This window comes from Saccopteryx bilineata, chromosome 3 (genome assembly GCF_036850765.1).
Source record: "Saccopteryx bilineata isolate mSacBil1 chromosome 3, mSacBil1_pri_phased_curated, whole genome shotgun sequence".
Taxonomy (NCBI): Eukaryota; Metazoa; Chordata; class Mammalia; order Chiroptera; family Emballonuridae; genus Saccopteryx; species Saccopteryx bilineata.
Window position 1 is genome coordinate 11,946,619 of NC_089492.1, and position 22,258 is coordinate 11,968,876.

Sequence of the window (22,258 nt, forward strand, 5' to 3'; positions counted from 1 at the left end):
GTAACACAACCCTGTCCCAGTCTGTAAGCTCCATTTACCTCCATATCCTTAGCGCGCATTGCATAGATGTGCGCTAAATAAGTGCTGAAACAATATGGCGTTAGTGGGTGGAGCTCCAGAAGTATATATTGGGGTTGTGGAATGGAGTTATCTTTCTAAGCAGTAAGAGCTGACTCAGAATTCCCCTGCAGGATGTGGGCTGTTGTGGTTTTCTGCTGTTTCTCTCAAGACCTGAGTGACCCTAACTGTGCTGAGGAGACAGCTAACATGTGCATGTTCTGAAACATCTCACACTCAACTTCCTTTTTATTTTCTTCTTATGGGTTTTAGCAAGGGGTGGAGTGTTGAATCACTCAGCAAGCTACTAAGTGACTTGTGATCTGCTGTCAAAGAAGGTAGACGCTTGGTCCTAGGGAACATGCACGGGCTTTGGCGTCATATTAGGGCCTTGAGGTTGTATTAGGGCTTTAGTGTTATATTAGGGCTTTGAGGTTGTATTAGGGCTTTAGTGTTATATTAGGGCTTTGGCGTTATATTAGGGCTTTGAGGTTGTATTAGGGCTTTGGCGTTGTATTAGGGCTTTGGTGTTGTATTATGGGCCCTACAATCTGTTGGCAAGTCACTTGGGTGGTAACTTTGCTCTGAGATCCTGTGTTTTCTTTGGTAAAATGGGAATAACAACAGTCACTGAGTGGCAGGGGAAAAAACTGATGACACAGTTGTAATGGGTCACACTTCCTGAGGTCAAACCCTTGTCCCCTCACTGCAGTGGCTGTGGAGTGCTCCACACAAGCTCCTCCTCAGGACTGAGAACCTCATTCCTGCTGCTGTTGCCAGCTCACAGCCGAGGTCCCCCCCAAGAACTGCCCTCCATTGGCCTTGCTCAAAGTCACACCCTCTCCAGTCTGCAAGGGTTCAAAGGCTTGGCTCTCCTTCTTCACTCAGGACAGCGCTGAAGGGCCAGTTTAGCTCCAGAAATGCCTGGACAACCAGCTTCCACATCTTACAGCCCCACTCACCCAGTTCTGCCTCTCTCACTCCCTGGGAGAGGGTTGTACAGAACTCTGCCCAAGATTTTCTGACTTGTACGAGAAAATCTCCATTTCAGAGTCCCTTTCCTGGAGTCTTGACAGTTCCTATAAAGTTTACTACTTATAGTGGAGAGTTTTTCAAGGGTCAAAGTGTTAGATCAGCGGTTCTCAACCTGTGGGTCACGACCCCGGCGGGGGTCGAACGACCAAAACTCAGGGGTCGCCTAAAGCCATCAGAAAATACATATTTATTATACAATACATTTTTAATATGTATTTCCGATGGCTTTAGGCGACCCCTGTGTTTTGGTCATTTGACCCCCGCCGGGGTCGCGACCCACAGGTTGAGAACCGCTGTGTTAGATAATTAGGTGTGGTAGAATTGGGGTTCTGACAAGACTCCTGTGATTTCAAGGCTAAACCTCCTCTTGGCTCTGTCCTTGCACCACATGAAATGGGGTGGAAGAAGTCACCCCACAACAGACTCGTGTATTTTATCTCATCACGAGTCACCATAATCTGATCATAGTGGTAATTGTTGTCAAGATGTCGGCTACCTTTTTATTGTTAGTGTGATCTATCCAGTTTTCCCATCATGGAGGGGCCCCAGCCAGATACATAAGGCTTTCTCAAAACTTCAGATTTATTTTTATAAAAAAAAATATTTTTTAATTTTTTTATTATTAAATGAGAGATGGAGAGGCAGAGAGACAAACTTCCACATATGCCCGACCAGGATCCACCCGTGCTTGATTTGCACCAGCTCAGATCTGTAGGTAATAGTAAAAAAATGGAGAAAAGTTTATTAATCAGCTTCTCTAGTTTGTGCCTAAGAGAAGTCTAAGTCAAAGGAGGGCTTTACTCTTGTCGTCATAGCTCATGTTACACTATTGCTCACAAAACTATATACTTGCTCATACACACACGTGAACACACACATACAAACATGCACATACACACCTACACGTGCATAGGCACTCAGCAGGAGCCACAGACACACAGGAAAGAAGTGTGTAGAGTGTTTAGGAACCATAATAAACTTTCACGTGAACTTCAAACCTGTAGTGTTCTTAATTAAAATCTCTAAAGAACTCTTGTTGACAGTATCACTACCCAAAGCCTTATTTACATTGTTAATTATTCAAGTTGCAGTGAATAAGAAACAATGCCCAGGCTTCCCATAAAATTTCCAAAAGTTAAACCAGGAAAATGGGCAATCAATGCCATTTGAGGTGGTTCCTGCCAGTTAATTGCAAGACAACTCTAAAATAACGGGGCATGAGGTGCTTCAACAATGATTAATTAGCAACGGTACAGACATTTTCTTGGGGGAAAATGACAATTACGCGGTGCCGATACTGAGCAGTCATCATCAGAGGCCTTTTACCAGCATTAGCTAATTAATCTTCCCCACAACACCCTGGGCGGAGGCAGCCCATCTCTTCATCAAGAGAGTGACAGACAGAGGCCAAAATGTAAAATGGCGAATTCTCTTCCTGCTGCGTCTCTTAAAGTACAAGGTAAACCCTCAACCTACAAGCACCCAGGGGGATGCCCAGGCAAGAGCAGAAGGATTTTTTATTTAAGTGAATGACTTCCCTGATGATGTGTATGGTTAATGTGGCGAATTCTCGGCTTCCTCCTGCTCTCTGGCCATGCCTCATATGCTGGCTGCATATATAAGTCCCTTCCCTTCTTCTGAGCAAGAAGCCTTTTTATTTCAGCCCTGGCCGGTTGGCTCAGTGATAGAGTGTCAGCCAGATATGTGGAAGTCCCGGGTTTGATTCCCAGACAGGACACATAGGAAAAACACCCATCTGCTTCTCCAACCCCTCCCCCTCTCCTTCCTCTCTGTCTCCCTCTTCTCCTCCCGCAGCCAAGACTCCATTGGAGCAAAGTTGGCCCCGGGCACTGAGGACGGCTCCATGGCCTCTGCCTCAGGTGCTAGAATGGCTCCAGTTGCAGCGGAGCAATGCCCCAGATGGGCAGAGCATTGCCCCCTGGTGGGCGTGCCGGGTGGATCCCACTCAGGCACCTGTAGGAGTCTGTCTCTCTGCCTCCCTGCTTCTCACTTCAGAGAAATACCAAAAAAAAAAAAGCCTTTTTATTTCAAACATATTAAACCAAAGAGTGGGAGGGAACTGCGCCTCTTTCCGTATCGCTATGCTTATTGTATTAGAACTGGTCTAGTGCTTTTGGTTTCAACCCAACTGCAAGGTCTGGAGTTATTTGTGGGGTGTGATTGATTCGGGCTAGGTGTAACTCTAACAGAGGAGTGAATTATATCTTGTGTGCACTAATTTAATCCACATGATAAGTTTTATCACAACAAAGAGAAAAGGAGGAAGAGAGGGTAGAATGGAAAAGAACAGAAAGGGGGAAAAGAGAAGGAAGAATAAGAGGACAAGGAGGAACAAGAACAAGAAATTCAGTGCTTTGTCCATATGAGCCTTCACTCTTTATGGCAGCACTATAAAATAGGTGCAATTACCACCCCCATTTTATAGATGATGAAACTAGGGTGTGGAAAGGTTAAGCGACCTCTCAGGTTCCCTAAGTGCACCAGGCCCTGAATCCATCTCTATTTGATCTTAGATTCTTGGTTTTCCCCACAATGCTGCCTCTATGATGAGTCTCTCTGCCACCTTCTAACCTGCTCCCAGCCAAACCTTCCAGTTTACGTCTACAGCAAGGAGCTCTTTCGTGAAGATCAATATCACTGTGCCACAGTATTGGGAATTTTAAAAATTAGAAATGACAGCAATTCCCCTAATGGTGACTGCAGCCTCATGTAAAACAAGTACATGAACTATTCTCACACGACATGAAGTGTCATGAGTGAAGTTTGCCCCGAATTGGAACTGGCAGACAGGTTTCATCTGGATTATCAACCTGGTTAATTGACACTGGCTGCCTGGAATGGCTTGACAAGAATTCTAACGTGAATCAAGGCTCAGCCCAGAAATATGCCATCGCTGATTAGTAACATGTGCCAGGAGGGTGGGGGGGGCAGGACTGTGGTGTCGGAGGTACTGTGGGAGCAGAGGAGTGGCGATGAGCACAGCCTCGGGAGTCCGGGATGACTTCCTGCGAGAGATGATGTCTGAGATGACCCTGACAGAGGAGCAGACACCAGGGAAGGTGGGGAGAGGTGCCAGGGGAGGGGCAGAAAGGAGTCGTTCCGTGACATAGGAACAGCCTAAGCAAGTGCTATGGTAAAGAAGAGCATTCCAAAAACTGCCAGCAGCTGAATATGACTCAGATGTGACAGTGTGAGAGGTCAGGGTCAACAGGAGGTTGACAGGTAGGCTGGAATCAGGTTGTGTGGGACCCATAGTCTCCTCTGGTACACAGCTGATTTGACATGAGAAAAATAAAAAGTTACACGTATGCTCATTTACCAGGGACTAGTTGATGTCCTCTGTACACACCTAGAAGTGTGGGCAATGGATTACCTGTGCACTGCACATTTGTGGCTAATTTTTAACATTAATCAAGTCTTTTCCCCAACTGAAAGAGTCAAGTTCAATGACACAGACAATACGTTAAACATAATTAGAGATATGTGGATTAAACCATCTTTGGGTGGATACCCAGAACTGCTGGATATTTCTAAGAAAGTTCATTAAAACCAACTTCCTACCTAATTGAGGAATCGCTACTTTGACATTTTTAACATTGTGTTCTTGAACATCTTCAAAAAGAGGGGAGGGGTTGTGAAGCAAGTTCTTTTACTACCTAATAATTCTAACATTCTTCTGTATCAAGAGAAGTTGACATTGGCTCCCTTGTCACTTTCAACCCTGGTCGTTGTCCTTCTCTTGAGAGCTAGGTAGAATAAATTTGACTTCTACAAAGAGATGTTTTCATATTTGAAGATAACTCATTTCTGAATCTGTGGTTCTTCAGCCTAAAATTTGGCAGATCTTCAACTATTCCTTAGCAGCATCTTCATATTTCTCCTCTGATGAATGTCTTCTCCTCTGTATACTTCAGGTTTTGTTGTTTTGTTTTGTTTTCTGTTTCTCTTAGGCTGTGGGCACCTAAATCTGGACGGTCCTATAACAGTCTTTGAGGAGCGGAGAGCTAATTCCACGGCTCCCCTGTGGGGTTTTCTGCAGCAGTCTTCAGTGCAATAGAACGGCCATAGTCCTCTGAGAATCAGTCACATGATGAATATTCTGCTACTGTGAGAAAATAGTGGCCCAGGAATATCTACCCTGAAGGACTCTAACATTCTTGTGAGACTGCACACTGGGAAGATATTCACCCCCACCTCACTCCCTTACGAGTCAAGTCTCCAAATCAGCATAAGGTTAGATCCTAAAACATGCTCATCATCAACTGTCTTACGTGCCAGTCCCAATCCAGATGGCATTTGGCCCGACACTTTATTAGCCAACACATTGTAGAATGGCAATCTGTGAAAATGAGACTTGTCTGTCTTCTTCTTTAAATGCATTTGGACTAATTACAGTCCCCTAATTAAACCTGTCTGTGATGGACAACAACCTATGACAAGCAGATCTGCTGATGGGGCTCAGACTTTTAAGTTTTTCCTCAAGACAGTCGACATTTCAGAGGATGTCACACAAAACGGTGTAAGCAACAGTGAATGGCCCTCAAGGGGATTATGCGACTGAAATGAGTCAGACAAGGACAAACAAGGTGTGATCTCACTCTGTGGAATCTGAACAAAGCCAAAGTTATAGAAACAGACCGGGTTGGTGGTTGCCACCGGCAGCCGCTGGGAAACTAGGTGAAGTCCTTGAAAAGCCACGTGTTCTGTAGTAAGATGAGTAAGTTCTGGGCACGGAATGTATCACAATGACAGATTATCAGTAACAGTGTTGTTTTGTATAGTTTGTTTATTTTTCTTTTACAGAGACAGGGAGAGTCAGAGAGAGATACAGACAAGAACAGAGAGAGATGAGAAGCATCAATCATCAGTTTTTTGTTGCGACACCTTAGTTGTTCACTGATTGCTTTCTCATATGTGCCTTGAACGTGGGGCTACAGCAGACCGAGTAACCCCTCGCTTGAGCCAGCGACCTTGGGTTCAAGCTGGTGAACTTTGCTCAAACCAGATGAACCCGCGCCCAAGCTGACAACCTCAGGGTCTCAAACCTGGGTCCTCTGTATCCCAGTCCGACGCTCTATCCACTGCACCACCGCCTGGTCAGGCTGTTTTGTATAGTTTAAATGTGCTTTTGTATATTTCAAAATTGCCCAGAGAATAGATTTGAAAAGATATCACCATAAGGGGAAAAAGAAAAAAGAAAAGCTAACTGTGTGAGATAATGAATGATAACTAACTAAATTTATCAGGATAATCTTTTCACAGTATATACATATATTGAGTCATTATTTGTATGTAAACTTTACACTTAAACTATGTTATGGTCAGTGATATCTCAATAAACCCCAATAAATAAAGGAAGAAGTAAATAAAATAAAACGGATAAGCATGAAGGCAGCATCAAAAGAGGGCTCTTACTGGATGGAGAAAGGATGTCGGGAAATGTGTGGGCAAAAGTGGTCCTTGGCTCACTCTCTGGAAACTCAAATACCCAAGGCAACTGCACAAATACGCCAATGGGCAAACCCTTTTACTTCGGCAGCGAAAAGCAGCCCTCTTTCCCGATCCCGCAGCGCAGCAGGAAATGAAGCACTGACTGCGCAGTCCATAGACCTGGGGGTGAGCATTTCCTCCTGCTTCTTATTGGCGAAGCGTGTCAGTCTCCTCTCCGAACTTCAGATAATGATAACCAGTTGCTTACCGGTATCAGAAATTATCAATTGAGCTTCAAGTAATATAGGTTGGTAAAAATGCTTTGTGCTACTATGAAATGTTATAGAAAGGCAAGACATGAATGATACCCAGTTCTGCCTCTTGTAATTATGGTATTTGTCCATACCGCCTACTGGAATGTGGGTGCTAGACAGCAGGGATTGCTACATCTCAGCCCCATCCGTATCTAGTGTAGTACCTGTCGTGTAGTCAGAGCTTGATAAATGATTGCTGAATGGGCTTCCATTGAATTGAATTACTAACGTACACGGTCTTTGGGGCAATTGTAGAATCTCCCCTTTTACACTGTCACTGTCACCTAGCTTGAAGCCGACACAAGGGAGCATGCAGTAAATGGGCAATGAATGAGTGAAGAAGTAGAGAGGACCTGAAAAGGTGGTTCTCTTCTTTGAATGCACTTTAGAATCAGCAGGAATGCTTTTAGAAATCAGTCTTTGGTGGACAAGAGTGTGGTGGTTACAGGGTGCGGGGGGAGGGAAGGAGGAAGAGGGGGAGGGGGAGGGGCACAAAGAAAACTAGATAGAAGGTGACGGAGGACAATCTGACTTTGGGTGATGGGTATGCAACATAGTTGAATGACAAGATAACCTGGACATGTTTTCTTTGAATATATGTACCCTGATTTATTTATATCACCCCATTAAAATTAATAAAAATTTATTTATAAAAAAAATCAATCTTTGGGACCTTACCCAAGAGATCGGTGTGTAAGTTTCCCAGTGTATTCTAATATACAGTCAAGGTTGAGAACCAATGACTTTAAATAGTAGGAAAATATGAGGACGAGTCCTCCTGCTTTTTAAACTCTAACTACTATCGCTTCTCGGCCTTTTGGCTAAGATCAAGTGCAAACTCTATGTTTTAGATTCTTGAGTAGGATAAAGCATTCTGAAAGCTATGGCACCCTAAAATAAACAAGTGATGTTGTTACTGCTCTTTTAGGAAACATTGCTGAGCAGTGGTTTCCTAGATGTCTGGCAGATGGACCTCTTGGCAAGCTATCACATTGGCAGACACTTGACCTCCATATGGCTGAGCCATAAGGACAAGATCAACGGCCAAGGCAATGGCTGAGAACTTCTGCTTAGCCTTGGGGTTCTAAGAGGCTGCCACATTGGGGTCACTCTGCAGTGATGGTGGTAGCAGCTTCCTTAGAACAGGCTCAGCTCAGACTGCTGTAGGTTCTATTCTTTCACAAAGTATACACAAAACCTAGTGGTATATATCCTGTTATTTCTGGGAAATGGAATAAAGAAGAGAGGGTTCTGGATGCCCCATGGTGAAGAGGATGATGTAGCGGTGGTAGGAGCAGAGGGGTTTTTGTCACTATCGAATAGCAAGTGGCAGAGGCCAAGACAAGACTGTGTTCTCAGTAAGAAACCAGGCTTCATTTCCAAGGTCTAAGTATTGGTTAATGATTTATAAAGCATCCTCCACGAGAAAAAAGCAGACAACAATAATACGGCCATTATTTCCATTTCACAGATTGAGAGACAGAGGCCCTGGGAGCAATGATTTTTTGTCAAAGCTGCATGGCAGACTGCTAGATGAACTCAAACTGGGCACTATTTGAATCAAAAAATGAGATCCCTTCTTATCCTAAAAAGTAAAATACAGGAACAAAAGTGAAAAACCAAGACTGGACTTACATGTGTATGTATGGCGGAAAATATACAAATTTATACACACACCCACATATATTTTAAACTTTATAACGAATTGGATGATAGAAAATTTTCCTTCATGAAACATTATACTTTGTAATTCTGTTAAAAAAGACATTTCTTCAAAAACACAAACTAATTCAAACAAATATCTATGGTTTCAAGTCTTGTCAAACCTGCTGTAATGAATAGATAAGATTCCCTGGTAAGGCACCTAGAATCCAAATATGAAGTGTAAGTTAAGTACTTCACACTAGCTTGATTCTAAAGAGGATTAAATGTATGAGAAGTGGAAAGAGCTTTCCCGGGAGCCCTGCAGACCGGGATTTGTGAGTCAATTCTCTCATTATGGGCTCCGAGATCTTGCAGAATTTTCTTGAACTCCCAAAGCTTCAGTTTTCTCACCTACAAATAAGAATGGTATTGACGCCAGACTGCGGGTGGTGCAATGGATAGAGCGTTGACCTGGGATGCTGAGGTTTCAGGTTTGAAGCCTCAAGGTGTCTGGCTTGAGTGTGGACTCATCTGGCTTGAACATGGAGTCATAGACATGATCCCGTGGTTGCTGACTTGAACCCAAAGGTCACTGGCTTGAGCTCAAAGGTCGCTGGCTTGAAGCCCAATGTCACTGGCTTGAGCAAGGGGTCACTAACTCGGCTGGACCCTCTGGCAAAGGCACATATGCGAAGCAATCAATGAATAACTCAAGTTGCCACAACTATGACTTGATGCTTCTCATCTCTCTTCCTATCTGTCTGTCTGTCTCTCTCTCAAAAAAAAAATAATAAATAGAAAGTGAGAGAGAGAGAAAGAAAGAAAGAAAGAAAGAAAGAAAGAAAGAAAGAAATTGTTCTGACAAATTTCTAATTAATAATGTAATTCTTATTACTGTTCAATGAAAAAAGAAATGAGAGAAGTCCTATGACAGGAAGCACCAAAATATTAAGTCAATGACTATATCATCATTTCCCTTATCTACAGTATGATTTTCTCAATACATTTTAAGTGATCAACTTGCTAATCAGTGGGTACAAACTATTTTTTTTACTAAACCACTCCAGATAGATGGCCAGGATTTTATAAGGGTACAAGAAACAACCCATTTACATTGTCAGGAAAAAATATGAAAAGGATATTTCAGACAGCTAAGGGAGTTAGGGAGTGCTGGATGGATTACCACGGTCATCACAGTGGGTTAAGTTGCACATTTGGGTGCAGTGTTAGGAACTAACTTATTGAACAACAGCTTTAGAAAGCAATCCTATACTCAGCTACCAAGGAGCCTTTGCCTTTTGACTCCCACTTGGATGGGTCATGAGCCAGCTGGTATCTAGAAAGTCAAATTCTGAAGAAACAGAGCTGGGTTTTGGTAACCACAGGCCATGCACTCAGAAATCACTGTTGAGCAATGCAATATCAGAAGCTGAGGAACAAAGACTTCCCAAACCAGAATCTCTGAGCCAGACACTAGACACTGGACACTAGAAAACCTTCCTAAGGGTTGCTTAGAAAATACTTGGTCTTTTACAAATGGTTGTGTTCATCTTGTCTCTTCTTTGGTTTTTTCCTCCAGCATTGGTAGAGCAAAGGAAGCATGGGGCTAGTACACTGAGTGTACACACGATTCTGACATGGGTTGATCAATACTCACACGGCACGTGAGGATGGGGAGACTAGAGATGGATGATCAAAGCCTTTCCAAATGAAGTCATTACCCAGATTAAGAACAGAGTCTAGATGTCATGATTTAAAACACTAAAGGCTTAAAGTACTTTCAAAGCTGTTGGCATTCAAATCTGTATCAGGTCATTAAAGAGGAGAAGATATTACTCCGCTTATCAAGACATGTCAATGTCAGTAACAAGGGCGATGCTCAGTTATGCTTTGTGTTCTAAACTGGCCAAGAGGATATTTGCCTATAGGTGTAGTCTGGGGAACACTGCATAACCACAGACCCTGCTAACCTCAAGGGATTTCCCGATCAGAATTCTGCAGAGCTTGACATTTTTTTTTTCAATTTAAGAATCATCCCTGGCCCTGGCAGTTTGGCTCAGCGGTAGAGCGTCGGCCTGGTGTGCAGGAGTCCTGGGTTCGATTCCCGGCCAGGGCACACAGGAGAGGCGCCCATTTGCTTCTCCACCCTTCCCCCTCTCCTTCCTCTCTGTCTTTCTCTTCCCCTGCCACAGCTGAGGCTCCACTGGAGCAAAGATGGCCTGGGCGCTGGGGATGGCTCTGTGGCCTTTGCCTCAGGTGCTAGAATGGCTTTGGATGCAACAGAGCGACGCCCCAGAGGGGCAGAGCATCATCCCCTGGTGGGCATGCCGGGTGGATCCCGGTCGGGCGCATGCGGGAGTCTGTCTGACTGCCTCCCCGTTTCCAGCTTCGGAAAAATGAAAAAAAAAAAAAAAAAAAAAAAAAAAAAGAATCATCCCCACAAGAATTCCATTAAAAAGCAAATATGTGCCTGACCAGGTGGTGGCGCAGTGGAGAGCGTTGGACTGGGATGCGGAAGTACCCAGGTTCGAGACCCCGAGGTCGCCAGCTTGAGTGCGGGCTCATCTGGTGTGAGCAAAAAGCTCACCAGCTTGGACCCAAGGTCACTGACTCGAGCAAGGGGTTACTCAGTCTGCTGAAGGCCCATGGTCAAGGCACATATGAGAAAGCAATCAATGAACAACTAAGGTGTTGCAACGAAAAACTGATGATTGATGCTTCTCATCTCTTTCTGTTCCTGTCTGTCTGTCCCTGTCTATCCCTCTCTCTGACTCTCACTCTGTCTCTGAAATAAATAAAAATTAAAAAAAAAAAAAGCAAATATGTTTCCTTGAAAGAAGGCTTATATGACCTGTGTCACTTTATCATACATATGGGTGTGGGGAGAGAAATAACTAGAAGTATAAAGAGGAGAAAACTGGAAAAAGAAAGAGAAAGGAATTAGAGAGGCAGGCTCCCAACATCCATCCATCCAACCTCTAGATCTGCTCTGTCCAATATGATAGCATCTGCTTGCATGTGGCTATTTAAGTTTACATTCATTTAAATAAAACAAAATAAAAAATTCACCTGGCTCATCATGTCAGTCCTATTTCCAGGGCTCAACAGCCCCATGAGGCTGGGAGTCAGAGCCGACACAGAACATTTTTATCACCGTAGAAATTTCTAGTGGACAGCACTGCCCTATTGAGTGGCTCTTACAGAAGAACCATATCTCAGGCTTCAGGAGTGATGGACAAAGAATGAGAGCTGAGCACATTGTACTAGAGAGAGAGCTACCCTGTCATATAGCTTTAACATGGGAAAGGAAAGAACCAAGAAAGAGATATTTCATTGCAGACTAACGTACATGGGGAAAGGACAGCATGGGTCACAGAGAAGACGATTCAGACAGGAGAAGCCAGAGGTCTCTTCCTTAGCATCCCCAAGTGAGATGATCAACAGGCACTAAGTGGAGAGTGACACTGGGACACTTTCTTCCGTAGAGCTGGTTGGCTCTCACCACGTGTTGTATACTGTATGGTGTCCTCACGGCAGACTGGGCTCAGCTGCTCACTGATCTCCTTGGATATCTTTATAATTTCCAGGTTATCGAATACCTTCGTGTATTTTATAGCTAGGGTGGCTGCTCCCTGACCAGAGAACTAGATGACAATCAAGATTGTGGAGGTTAAACTTTTTTAAAAATCTAAGTAATCTAAATTTGCGACTCAGAAGTCCAAACTTTTAAATCATACCATGCTATCTCTGTGATGAGGAAAAAAATATCAGGAAAGGGTGACTTTAGCCAGGAATAATTACAAGGAAGACCAGTATGCCAGAACACTCTTTTTTTTTTAGTCTCGTTTTTATGTCCCACCAATGTATGGAATCATGAAGTTCTTGGTTTTTTCTGATTTACTAATTTCACTCCGTATAATGTTATCAAGATCCCACCATTTTGTTGTAAATGATCTGATGTCATCATTTCTTATGGCTGAGTAGTATACCATAGTGTATATGTGCCACATCTTCTTTATCCAGTCTTCTTTTTTTTTTTTTTTTTTTTTTTTTTTTTTTTTACAGTGATTAAAGCCTTTAAGCAAACTCTTGGCCAATACAGCAAGAATCCATAAAAGAGTAGTGTTCTTAACATGTTCATCAAGTCCAAGTTGGCACCAATACCCTTCCAAATCCCTGCAAATGCAACCCAACCCCAGTTCAGTCCATTAGGAGCTGTCACAAGGAGCAGGAGTCCAGGAAAAGTCCACATCCAGGAAAAGTCCGCATGGCACTGGAATTGTTGTCACCATTCTATACTTTGCAGCTCACATCCAAGTCCCAATCACCGCTGCTTCTAGCTGGTAATGATTCAGGTAGACTGGAAAAGCCATCTGCAGCATGTGTGGAGATGGAGCTTCTGTTCTCCTCTGCCTGGAGAGATGAGACCAGGTTGCTTTTCCCTGGAGCTCTGTGACTGTGGCGTGGAAAAGAGAACCTTGGGATACACTAAACAGTCTCGGTGTGGCTTCTTCAGTGTTCCTTGGTTGAAGAGTCCTCTTAGTTTAGTCCAAAGTTGGTTTTTCCAGATGATAGTTCTTAAAATTAGTTTGTAATCCACTTTGGTTCTGGGAGGTGGATGTTGGTACGTCTGCCTACTCCAGCACCATCTTGTCTTCTCCTGGCAGGACACTCTTTATGGCTATTGCAATATTGGGGAACTCATGACTTGGCCATAGTTACGATTGAGGACATTTATAGTTTCTCTGGGTCTCAGGATCCCCTTCTAGAAAGTAAAGAGGTGGGACCAAATGACCTTAGGTCCCTTCAATCCTACATAATTGTTTAATACCCTAATTTCTATAGAGTATCCAATGTGAAGCCTCTCTGAGTGATGATTACCTTATTATCTAGGAAAACTGGTTTGATCAGCACATACATTTTATCACCGAGCAAGAACATCAGTGCACATGAGCTAGCCACAAAATTGATATTTAAATGTAGTCACTAGCTAATTTCTCCAGTGCATGTGAACCCTAAAAGGATTTTTTTATTTAAAATAATTTTTCTTCAGATTCATCACCTGAATAGTTTTTGCACATAGATGCCATGTTCATGTGCATGTCAGTTTCTGCCCCTCCCACTCCCCCAAGCTAAACATGTTTATGCTTGAAGCAGGTTTTGGATCCCAAGAAAGCATTTGAAGAAAATTGAAAATCTCTGCCAAAAACTATAACCATCACCAAGCTCGGTCATAAACTTTAATTGAGAAACTGATATTATGTATCTTTATTACATTTTGAAAGTATGAATAATATATGTGATAATCGAAGGGCTGAGCGGTGAGCGTTGCTTTAGTATTTAAACACAAATGAAAGTGTACTATACTATCAATTAGTACCCAGCTTCTTTGCAAGAGTGAGAAGAAAACCTGTTAGACCTCAGCTGGTGATTTACATTCTCCAACATCTTTATTCACAAACTGAAAACGCAGGCTGGGAACAGTCACCGAAGCAGTTGCCAAGATACTATGGACTTAGTCTTACTGCCCCAGGAAGGACGCCTACAAGGAATTTAATTAATAGATGCCTCATCCTCTTTGGTCCCAAAAGGATGCATTTTCCTTTAACTCAAAGTCCCTAAAGAATGAGATTCAGTGGAATCAGGATAGACATAAACACACAAGATAGGCACACACACTCACAGATGCTGGTTAATCACACAATAATAAAGCCAGTTTGGGGGTTATGTAATTTCTGCCCCAGTAGTTCATATATGTTTATTGATTAAGTGTGAATAAATATGTAGCTCAGATGTTCTAGATATAAATAACAATTACATGCCTATAGGCATACAAATTACATATTTATATTTATTTATTCATTTTCCTTCTGCTTCCCTCTTCCCAAAAAGAAACAGGCCATATACGGGAAAGTTAATTGAAACAGTAAACTAGCATCAAAGGGAAGATGAATCAGATATAAATTGAAGGCACTGTAGAATTGTTAGGACTATACTTTTTAATTGGTTCTGAGCTTCCAAGGTCACCATGGCAATAAAGGAAGTGGAGCAAAGTGCATGGCTTACATGATTCCTCTCGGAAGAGAATGCTTTTACTGTTTCTAAGTTCTAAAAGAAAACATTGTTTTGGGAGCTGTTTGAAAACCATGTGTATTTCTAACATTCCAACCTTCCTAATGCAAGTGCTATACATTGAACTTGATGCTCTTCGAATGCTTTCTTTTTCTTATTTAGTTCTTACTCTTATGTCCTGCAACATTGTTAAACTCATTTATTAGTTCTGATGGCTTTAAAAAAATAAATTCCATCAGATTTCCTACATCCATAATAAGGCCAGGTTTACTTCATTCTTTCCTATCTGAAGGCAATTACGTTTCTTTTCTTGCTTAATTGCACTGGCTAGAACAACAGTCCGATGTTGAAGTGATGAGAGCAGATATCCCTGTCTTGGTTCTGATCTTAAGGGGAAATAATTCTGGCTCTCACCATGACGTATCGTGTTGACTGTAAGGTTTTCTCTTTTTCATAAATGCTCTTTATCAGGTTAACTTCCTTTTTCTCCTAGTTCACTGACAATATTTACCAGGAGTTAATGTTGCACTTTTCTCTGCCCTGGTACATAGTGTTCTCGCACACGAGCATTCATCAGTATTCTGCTGAAGGTTAGAGACGGGACCCGCTGTAGTGTTCAGGGTTCACTCTGTGTGCTGCTCTCTCTTTCTCCAGGGCTTTGTTCTGAAAACTCTAACCACTGCGGCCTTCTTAGACTCCCAAGTTCATGGCCCCAACTCGGGGAGACCACCAGCACACCACCTGCAAACTCTCTCAAGACAGTAATCTGCAATAGTCGTGGGGCTTTCCTGTTTGTTTCCGTCACTCAGGGATCACTGTCCTTTGTTGCCTCACATCTAAAGTCTTAAAAACCATTGTTTCAGTTTTGTCCAGTTTTTAATCTGTTTCTGCCAGAGTTAACATAACCCCTCCTGCTCCACTTTGGTAGGAAGCAGCATGCTCTCCTGGGGAGATTTTATGCCTTCTCATTGTTCGATTTTCTTCTACACATTAATCATGGGCTGGCTCTTCAGAATCTATGTATTTTCAAAAAGTCCCCACTAAATGTATTGACTCCTGGCTTGTGAGGGACAGATTGACCCTGTATTTTCTATTGAAGGAAAGCTGAGCTCTGTGGGGTTTCAGATCATGACTGGGCCCACATTCTCTACCCCTTTAGTCTTGACTTCTACACTTTTCTATATATTACAACCAATATCCATGTTGGCTACATTAGCCCTTATGCTGAGAATGCTGATTTTATGCATTTCAGTTACGCTTAACATCTAAGTATTCAAAGGACTAACTGTAATAGAAATTGGGTTGCTCAGTAGAAATTGGATTTTCTTTTCCTGTTGTAAATATTACGTGCTTTTAATGGATAGAAAAAGGACAGTGAGAATTCTGTTATATATATAACCATTTTCTTAAAGGGCACATCATCAAAGTTTTAACGCAGTGCATATTTATCAGGTTTGCAACCCTCTGTTTGTCTTTGATGCGTTACTGGATTCCCATCCAGGATAGTACCACCTCAGTAACTGTGTTTCCCAAATGTGTTGGTTACTCTTAAACACGCTTTCAAACACAGCTGGGTAGTCATCTACTCCATGATGTCTTCTCACAAAACTCTATGTGGCTTTAATTACTCCCACTCCTAAAAGTTTATTGTATAATACACATAAGACTAGTTTGGGCTTCTTCACAGTGTACTGAGACTGTCTATTCATATTAATAATGTGTATGTCAATACATTCTCATGTGTATTTCCCCGAGTATCCAATTTCATGGAGATTATTGATTTGGCATATCCATTCTTCCTATTCAGTTATTTTAGAAACAATCAGAAATCTAGACAGTGCGGTAATGCATGTTATGTAATATGAATATGTAATTATGCATACATTTATGATTATGTAATTTAAGGATGCATATAATATGAATATAGATTTATTTCTTCTCTTGTATTCTGTCTCAGAATATAAAACAGATAAACAAGTTATATTAAGTTTAATTAATATTAAACAGCATTAAGTTGGCAAGTCCCGTGTCTCCTGTGCTGCCAGATGTGATCTCCTGGGTGTCTAAACTGGCTTAGAAGGCTGGATATGTGGGAAGTCATTTCTATCTGGGATTCTTCTGTAATGAACACAGGCTGGTGCTGCAGCTCCAATTTCTTAGGGTTGTTTGTGTACCCCCAACATACCACTGATTTTTAGGGACTCAAGAAAAATCACCTTTGGCAGGGCCTAATCCCTCCACACTAACGTTAATTCCCTGAAATTTTATTCCTTTGTTCTTCAGATCATCTTCTAAATTATTCATCGCCTGTCAAACCTAATGTATAAGCAAAAGAATAGAATTTTTTTTCTAGTTCAATAGTTGGATCTGAAGTGAAGTTTGAATGCTCTGAGGAGTCAGAAGAGGTTGGGTGGGCTATGTGTGTACCCATGGCTGAAACTAAGACTCTCCCAGAAACCTCGGGAGGGTTCTTGACTGTGTACAACCCCGTTGATAATAAACTCAATCCTCTGTAAAGGAGGTTTAAAAAGATAAAAGGAAGGTCTTTATCTATAATCTAGCTCAATCCGTTGCTCAGAAAAATTCTCCTGTAGAAAAGAGTAATCATGGGCCTATTGTATCCGAAGGGGCATCTGAAATCGTCTAACGCTGTGTTTCTCAAATTGATGTGAGAAGGGATCGGTGACTGGAATCACCTGGGGTGGTACAAAAGAGATGGAGAAGTCCTGAACCTGTACTGTTTGAAAGACCCCCAAGGCTATCCTTCGCCTTTCGTCATTTACAAATGGCTGATCCAAACAATCCGTTATAGCCCTGGCTATCAGTCTGACCATCTGGGGAGCTTTCAGAAATCCTACTACCCAGATCACGTTCTTTCCATGATCACTCCAAACACTCCAGCATTGCTTTTTGTTTGCTTGTGTGTTTGCTTGGAATTGGTCTGAAGAATGAGAATAATGTTGGGGAAACAGAATATAAAAGCTGCCTCGTGTGCCAGGACACCCCTTTCTCCTTAGCTGTCATTACTGTCACTGGTCTATAACATCCCTCTCAACTCAACAGCTATAGTGACTAAGATGCACCTACCATTACTGGTTCAAGAAAAGGGTATCCTGCTTTAGAGAGTCAGCCACTTTCTCTTGATGCTGTAACCTGGTATGACCACATGAGATGAGTGGCCTTAAGTTCCATGCCATCGCTCAAGTTCTAGTGACCTACATGCACACATACTCATGGATTTTTTGTGAGACTCATCCATAGGATAGGTTGGTGCAAGTAGAAAATATTCTACCATCAGCCACATGTGGTACCCAGCACTAGATCTTTAAGATAGGGAGGCAGGTGTAACACCACTTGATTCGACTCTTGAAGGCTGATCCTATTTCTTCTTACCATTTCCTAGCACGGTGAGAGTAAGTGAAGGTTTGCCCGAGTGTGGCTGCGTTATTTACTCTGCCACTGTACTTAGCTGGGGATGGTGGTGCTCACCTTTCTCTGTCTCCATGAAGCCAAAGGCAATTCATACATCTTCGTCCCTCCTTCTCAGCCACCTCCAGAACCTCCAGAATCTCCACTTTCCCCTCCTTCCCTCTTTAATCCATAAGTCAATAATTACTCTCCCTCCCACCTTGATTAATTCACCATTGATTCAACATTATTCAGAGATCTTTATTGAGTACCTTGTATTAGTTAGGCACTATTCTAGATACCAGGGATTCAAGGATGAATGGAAAATAATCCCTGCCTTCATTGGGTTTACATTCTAGTCCCAAGATCTACCTCATTTCCTGCCCCAATGATTGGCAGTTCAAAAGGTACTGTATTAACCATGACGCTTAGGGTAATCTCCTAAATAGAATAACAAGACTTGGTGTATTTCCAAAATCTAGACTCCTAATGTTAATTACAGTCTCCATATAAAAAGCAGATTTGACACCAGAAATAAAATTCCATATTGGAACCTAAGAGTTAGAATGGGAGATAATGTTTCTGCTTGTCATGTGGAGAATATTTCTTGAATCAATCACAAGGAAGCCTGTGTGGTGTGTTCAAAAAAAAAAAAAAAAAGGCTGCATATAACTCAAAGGATGACAAAACCTTGGGACTCAAGTAGCAACGCATTGGAACCTTTATCCTCAGGTGTAAATGCAAACTATTAGGTAAAAAGAAATGATGGAATGCATTGCTTCACTTTCTTTTCCTCCATGATATAATAATTCCAAGAACATCATCCCAAAGAAAGAAGATAAGAGAAAGAATGACCTGCACTCTACAATTATGCAGGTTATGGTTGGGACCTTAGTTGTATTTTGGAAACGACAGTGTGATTTCACCATCTTAAGGACCTTCGGGTGACAATTAGTTATGAAGCCATAATTATCCTGTGATGTATCCTGCTTCTCCCCCTGCCATTCTGAGAATGATAGAGTCTGATGGAATCATTAGCAGTCGCTCTGGCCTCACAAGTGTCTTTGTCACCTTCTTCACCAAATCACTCCATGTCTTGTTCTACTTGGTGACTGGTGGGTGGGCTGTAACTGACAGGAAAATCTAAATGATCATCTTGTCAAACACAGGTTTAAACTAAGTCTTCATGACTTCACCAAGTTAGGGCAAGGGTTAAGAAATATCTAATTTTACCAAATGGAAATTTGCAGAGGTGATGAGAGGGACAAGGTGTTTATTATTCAAAACTGGATCTTGCTGAGACATCTGAAGCACCTCAAGGTTTTAACACCTTTTAAAAAATCACTTATCTTCTACTTTGTGTACCTCCTGGTCTTGTTTATGGTCAGACAGACCCAAGCTAGCATCTCAATTTTGCCACCAGCTATGTGACCTTGGTTAAATCACTTCTTTTTCATCTCAAATTTCTCAGTGAAGATAATGACTACCTTCCAGGGATTATCTAAAAATGAAGTGGAATAATACAATTGTAAGGGTTTAGTGGATCCTACGATCTATTATAGTTTTTCAATTAATATGTGCTTAATGATAAAGGATTGAATGAATGAACAATGAATCAATTAATGAGGTATTGCTTCTTTTCTTACACATCCTCACTCCAGAGTCATCTAAGACATAAACATGGAAAATAAATGCTGTGCTTATTCTTACATAGGATTTGATCATTTACAAGATGAGACATTATCTCTCTTAATCTTCATAAAAGTCCTTTAAAGACAGTTTAAGCACAGGTCGCCATTTTTATTTTATAAAAAGAGAAAGTGAGCTTAAGGGCAATAATTTTAATTATCTAAATTCATTGGGTTAAAAGAAGAGAGGCAGGAAGGACTCAGGCCCAGGTCTTCTAACTTTAACTCCAAATTACTTCTGTCTTAGGAAACCATCAGCCCATAAATCCTTGAACACTGAACCAACCCATCTGTAATCATTGAACCAAGTGTTAACACAATCAAAATAGAGATTTCCTTCCTGACTTAACTTGAGTAATGGCTTAATCTATTTATAGAATCATTTCTAAAAAATACAAAAGAGTTGTTTGTTTGTTTTTTCATATAAAGTTTTCAGAAAAGGTTCAAGCTCAAAAAAAGCCATCTTTCAAGCATCTTCAGCTGTGCTATCTTGAAGATATCTTCTAGGGGAACAAAGATTAAGACATAGCCATTCATTAGATGTTATTCTCAGTGTTCTCAACTAACTGCCAGTCAGCATCTAGAACAATTTCACATGAAGCTGTGGTCAAGTTGATGATAAGGGAGAACATTTAGATCAGACAGCAAAAATATGGACTAACTGAAGTGAAAACTCTAAATAGAGTGTCCTACTTAATTTCCTCATGTACATGAAAGGTAGATATTTTTATCCCCATTGTACAAATAAGATTCTGTAGCTCGTAGAATTTAGGCAACTTGTCCAGAATTATTGGCCAAGCTTCAATTAAAACTCTGACTTGTCTGAACCCAGAGCCCCTGATCAGGAATTCTCAACCAGCAGCCCACTGATGAGAGCAGGGCTGACAGAGGAGGAAATATACAAATATCCATGTCCCATGCTGGCGCCAATATTCCGATTCAGTACATCTGGGATGGAGCTCATAATTCTATAGCTTTAACAAATTCTCTAGGTTGTTATAAAGGACACCTAGGCATGAAAAACAATTCCATGCTGCCTACTCAGGGGACAAAAACATGTCTTAACAGCAGTGAAACTTGGCGTATTCAGCACTTCGCTGGTGTAATGAGTATGGATTGTTCCTGGACACCTAAGAGGCACAAAAGATCCTATTTCTCTGTATTTGCAAATTAAATTATGTCATTTCAAACTCTCCTTTATCTATGTTAATCAGTCATTTGTACAATCCTGGGACATGCTAGAAACTCTCAGGATTACTTAAAAAATTAAGAAGGGTCCTTTTACTTCAGGCCACTCACAGTCATCACCATTACTCAACCTGCCACCTGGCATTGGTTCTTTCCATTTGTACAAGCCGTGGAGTTGCCTCTCCTTCACTTAGACACTAGCTCCCAGGCTGTGGTACTAAGCTTCTATCCTTTTAAGACCCTGACACTACCTGTGTGCTCTTGGGCTACTTCTAACTAACTCAAGGGATCTAGAAGTCCAATCATTCTTCTTAATCTCGTGAAAGCCCCCATAATCTCCTCCTGACCCACCAAGTAATATAACCCTTGTGTTCAATGCTTGGACCACTGTCCACTTGTCCTTCTCTACATTTTCTTTTTAATAAGAAAATTTAATGGTTAACTAGTATACATAAAATATTTTAGGTCCAAGAATTATCAGATAGCATGTTTGTCTTTTATGGGGGGAAAAAATCAGTCTAAAAATTCAGGAGTTATCTCCAAGGGTGAACAACTACTTCCTCAAAGCAACAAAAACAAACACAAGTTTGAGTTTTTCTATTCTGCTATGTTAAATTCTCATTAACCCACTTTCCCACACTGGTTACAGACTCCAAAGTAAAATGAGATGGTATTCAAATCAATGTGCATATGTTTGTCCATAACAGGTACCTAATATCAAATTAGCAGAATATAATAAAAACAAAACAACTCCAAAACCATGGCCCTTTCCTCACAAAGCCTTTATAATCCTCTTGTGCAATGCAATATATGTGGAATGACTCAGAACTCTCATACCTTGAGAGTCCTTTCTCTTTTCTGTTATTTACTTCCCCAGGGTAAGAGGGAATAAAATATTGACATCGTGGTAGAGTTATTCTCCTTAAACCACAAGATGAGGCATGACAAGGTACTTTGAAGCTGTGAAATTTTATACCATTGTACTAGACGTTCTAAAAACTAAGAAAAAATTAGAGAATGTGTCACTGTCTTATGCAATACCCTCCCCTCTGGCTCCATCTTATCTTCTCTACCCTAATTCTTCTTCATGTCCTCATCCACTTAGGCTTATCTTCAGTTCTGTTTTTTATTTATGAAGCTTAGTATATTCAAGGAACATGCTTCACATCCTATCTGTAATTAAACAAGATATGAAACCAGCACAAAGAGGCCTTATTTATAGAAAATCTACAAAGTGATGCCAATTCTAGTGCTGCAGGGGGGTACAAACCTTTAAAGGAGCCCAAAGATGGAAGGATTGAGGAGGAGGAGGAGCAGGAAGAGGAGGAGGAGGAGGAGGAGGAGGAGGAGGAGGAGGATGTTGTTAAAGAAGGCTGAATGAAAGAGACTGGACAAATTAAA